The sequence below is a fragment of the Penaeus monodon genome, chromosome 41 (assembly GCF_015228065.2).
Source record: "Penaeus monodon isolate SGIC_2016 chromosome 41, NSTDA_Pmon_1, whole genome shotgun sequence".
In the NCBI taxonomy this organism is placed as follows: Eukaryota; Metazoa; Arthropoda; class Malacostraca; order Decapoda; family Penaeidae; genus Penaeus; species Penaeus monodon.
In genome coordinates, this window is record NC_051426.1 from 5,109,152 (window position 1) to 5,114,151 (window position 5,000).

Here is a 5,000-nt window from a genome sequence, read left to right on the forward strand (position 1 = left end):
ATATATATATATATATATGTATATATATATATATATATATATATATATATATATATATACACATATGTGTGTGTGTGAATGTATATATGTATACATATACATGCACACACGCATACACTTGCACACCTGCATGCACACACACACACGCGAGAGAATGTCTGGTGCTTCCAATGGTAGGTCAGACTGAATGAGTTCCGAGTGACACTTGTGACGGGAAACCCCGTCTCTGCATCCCGTGTTTTAGTGAAAAACGCTGTATAGAACAATGGTCATCTGCAAAACTTTTATTTTATTTTCATTTTTATTTATTCTTCTATTTATTTATTTTTATTATGATTTTATTTATTTACTTTTTTTTTTCTTTTTGTAAACAGAATCATTCATTGGCCAAAAAGGAATACATTTTAGCAACTATTTTACAGGGAAGTAAATTGTTTTGTTGTATGGAAGCAGAATTTAGGATTTTTTTTTTCATATTAAAATGTGAATGAATTTGTTTTACACTTAATTATGTATGAATATTTCAACAAAAGAAGGAAAACATCCAAAATAATTACATACTATCAAAATGAGAAGGTAAATAAAGAAAGGAATATCGGTATATTCTTTTTTTCAAAGCTGATTTGAAATAGCTTTTATAATCTTACAATTTTCTCTATTACGAAAATAACATTACTTGCATAATTGCACTCATGTATGTACGAAAACAGGGCAAATTGTAAAGCTATATGTTTTCTCATGTTTGGCCTCCTGGTGTTGTAGTGCAGATTACCCCATTGTACTTATTTTAAGGCGTAATGTGCGAACAAACAGATTACTGGGCGAAACATAAGTAAACTTTTAATACTGCACTAATGATAATGGCTAATAATAATAATAATAATAATAATAATAATAATAATAATAATAATAATAATAATAATAGTAATAATAACAGTAACAACAATAATAAAGATAACAATTAGAGTTAGACTAGGATTCTAATAGATTCATAATATAAAGCTTTTATGCGTGCGTGTATGTCAATGATCCCCGCATTTTACATCAAGATGAAGTGACTTCAACTCCGCAGTCAAAGGGAACATAACTTGAACGGACGAATCACGGACGCCCCACTCGTGTAAGGAATGTCTTTAACCCGAACCTGTGGTGATGAGAACGAAGTAGCCATAACTTTAAGTCATGTGCATAAGAGTGTCCTTGGAGTCCAAGGTCTTCGTCTTGCCCACCATTATTGCCTCTAAGCTAAGCTAAGTTTATCAGTCCTTTTGCAGACTTTGAAGCATTGTCTGGAGCTTTGCCTGCCCCTTCAGTGCAGTGATTTGGCAGGTATTATGAGTGTAAAGTAGGTGTAGCCAGCAGCCCACCTCAGATCCGCACCACTCTCCTACAACAGGGTAGCCCTTGTGGGCTTTGACCCCTGGGTAGAGAGACCCAGTAGTCTGGGGCATTCTTTGGGAGCACTTTTTCTTTTGTTATGATTTCCTTTCTTCTCATCATGTGCCTTTTCTGAGCCTACTGGCGTTCCCTTGTGAGCTCCCTTATTCGCTTGGGAGGTGAGCATCGAATTACCGTCCTTCGCCAAGGCAAGTTCGGCGATATAAAGGGGCCGCCCAAATAACTCGATCACTCTTTGGTATTGGAGAACGCAACCAGACTTCCACTGGGGATGGGCGGGATAGAGCACGAAAAACTGCCATACTCTCACTTTGTTATTGCTGTTAGGTTAACACTAATTAAGAGGGTTTAGGTCCCCTCTGGAACACGGGCCCCGGGCGCAGGGTTCGAACTTGATCCGAAACCCAGTATGATTGATTCCCCGGCTACCCCTTCTCCTACAGGAGGGGGGACGACCCATGACAGCTCTATGACTAACTCGGTTTGGAACAAAGGAACCCCTACTGCTGACAAAAGTGAGCGACAAGTTTTTGCAATCTCTTCAGAGACTAAGGTATTTGGCTGTCAAAACGTGAATGAAAATCAGCTGCTTTTGAACGTTAACCCATCATCATCAAGAAGGTTCTTGATGGTCAAGTGGACGGCGATTTCGATTTTGTCCGGAAATTTGCCTCCTTGTAAAAGTGCAGTTCAACTCCCAGACCAATGACTTAATTAAACTGATGCAGATTCATGATTTCAAGGTAAAAGTAACTATCTCTGTTGGCCCAAATACCTGTAAAGGAGTAATCTTTCACAGGGATTTGAGGGCAGTGGAAGAAAGTGAAAATCTTGAAAACATGAAGGGCCAACTACAGTGGGCATGAAGTGCATGAGGAAGAAAAACGGGAATGTGCGAACAAAAACCGTATTTTTTTTTTTTTTCTTTTTTTTTTTCTTTTTTTTTTTACCTCAAGTAAAATCCCCGAAGATGTCAATATTTGATATGAATTTGTTCAAGTGCGACTTTATGTTCAAAAATCTATCCTCTATAATAGATGCCAAATAAGTGGACACACCTCATTATGATGCAATGATAAAGATGCTAATAAATTTACTTGTGGTAAATGTGCTAGAGCTTATGATATAACTGAATGTACTGAGAACACTTTCAAGTGTGCTAATTGTGGAGATCCCATCAATCTGGCACTTCTGAGTGCAGCAGCTTTAAGGTGACTGAAATATTGGCATTCATGAAAGGGTGTGATGTTAGTTACCGTGAAGCCAAGAGGAAAGTTGAAGGTTTGACCAGCAAACCAATACTTCCTACGCTTTAGCAACAACCAACAAGAGCTAGTGGCTAAGGGTAAAGAAATTGCTGGTTTGAGGAAAATGATTAACAAATTAATGGATCAAGTTAAAGAATTAAGTAATACAATTCAGTAAAAGCAGCATCATAAGGAGGATGACACCTAATCACAATCTGGATCACACATCGTCCAGGCAACTCCTGCTGGGTCCGTTTCTCGGAACAGATCACCTAATGGCTGTCTCCCTGGCAGTGAGACAAAAGACAAACTCGCCGGTGATTGTGCATTATGGCATTCTAGCAATAAAGGAGAATTCTCGGCAAATCGTATCCAAATGGCACTGGACACGATTCATAACTTGGGCCTCCTGTGAGGTTTTAATTTTTCCACAAGAAAAGGTATTGGGGTCATTTTTTCATATAGGAGGAAGTCGAACATCAGGTTAACTCTAGACAATCAGCCAATACTTATTCGAAATTCAGCTAAATTTCTCGTTCTACTCTTTGATCGTAGATTCGGGAAGACCACGTTGGTCAGTTAAAGAATAAATGTCAAAGATCACTAAATTTATTAAAGTGCGTTTCTGGTAACAAATGGAGCGAGAGTCTTTGCTGATGACATACGAAGTGTGTGTGGTCTAAAGTAGATTATGGATCAAAATAGCCGGGTCACTTGGTGATCTGGACCCTGGCATAGTCCATACAGATCTCAGGCATAAAAATCTATCTCCTGTGGCAAAATGAGTGGACTAACCTACAAATAAACCACAAAATTAAGCACAATAGAACTGTGGGTCACAGCCCACAGGAAAGAAAGAACGGGGGGGGGCGTTGGCCCGCCTTTGGGTCACTGCCACAAGACTGACACACCTCACTCCCTATTTAGAGAAAACATTCCCTCCATGCAGGGGCGTCATTTCAGCTTTTGCTGGGGGGGGGGGTCGGTGAGCGAAGTGAGCACAATGAGCTTTTTTTTCTTGTGTGTTTGTGGGTGGGGGGGGGGGGCACAGTGAATAACACTCAATACACCATAAACAAAATCCTATTGGATTAATGATAAGTCTATACTGATTAAATGGTGTATTTTAAATTTCTATACATATATTTTTTTCTGGTATTCGCTGATAATATATAGAGATTTTTTCATATGTTGCCGTTGTAGTATTACTACCACTAGTTGCTGTATAATTTGTGGAAAAAAAGTGAGCACTGTGGTACTGGTGATACTGATGTGATCACAAGACATACCTGTTTAAAAGCAAGCGTCTGCTCTTGAACCTTAAATCTAGTATTACTGTATATAAATGTACAGTATCCAGATATATAAGGATCGACGATAACCAGGGGCGTCAACTGGTGGAGGGGGATGGGAGGCATTTATTGCACCAGTCTGTACTGCTTTGTGACCATAATCACATTCAATTAGTAATCACGTTTCTAAGAGAGACAAAACTTGATTAACTTATCTAGACTGAAACAGATAGTAGGATCCATTGACTTTGTGAGCTTGGCCACCTGCCGCTGGACGATAGCCAAGAAATCCAACAAAAGCTAAAACACAAGGAAAAATATGGATGTTTTGACAAATTGCATGAATTGTGTATGATTATATGTGGATTGCAAGAGAATGCACTATTGAAATATTTCGATGAGCAACTCACATGTATTCGGCGCAGACGAATAATCAAATAGTCATACACAAAGACACATAACAAACAAACACACAACCTAAAAACAAACGCACAAACAGACAAACTATCCCACCACTGTTTTTGTCAGTTAGAATGAACAAACACGCTCATGTACTCAGAATATTTCCCCAGTCTTGTGGTTTTGTTAATTCAAAAAACACAAATGCATCTGCAGATTATCTCCCCTTCTTTGTTGTTGTTGTTGTTATTGATATTATCATTTTCATCATTATTATCATTACTGTTTTTAATATTAGTCAAATAATATTATTTGACTATCATTATCAATATCATAATTATTATTATCTCCATTATTATAGTTATTATCATTATCATTACTAATATTATAATTATTTTCGGCGTCGCCATCAGTACCAATATCATTATTTTTGTTATTTTCATGATTATTATTAACATTTATATTCCCATTATCATTATAATAATTGTCATTATTATGATTATTATTCTTTTCATTCTAATTATCACCATCACCATCATTATTGTCATCATTATCATTATCATTATTATTGTCATTATCATTATGATTAATAGCATCATTGTTATCATTACTCTTATCATTATTAGTTTTATTATCACTATTATTGTTTTTATCACAATTATTT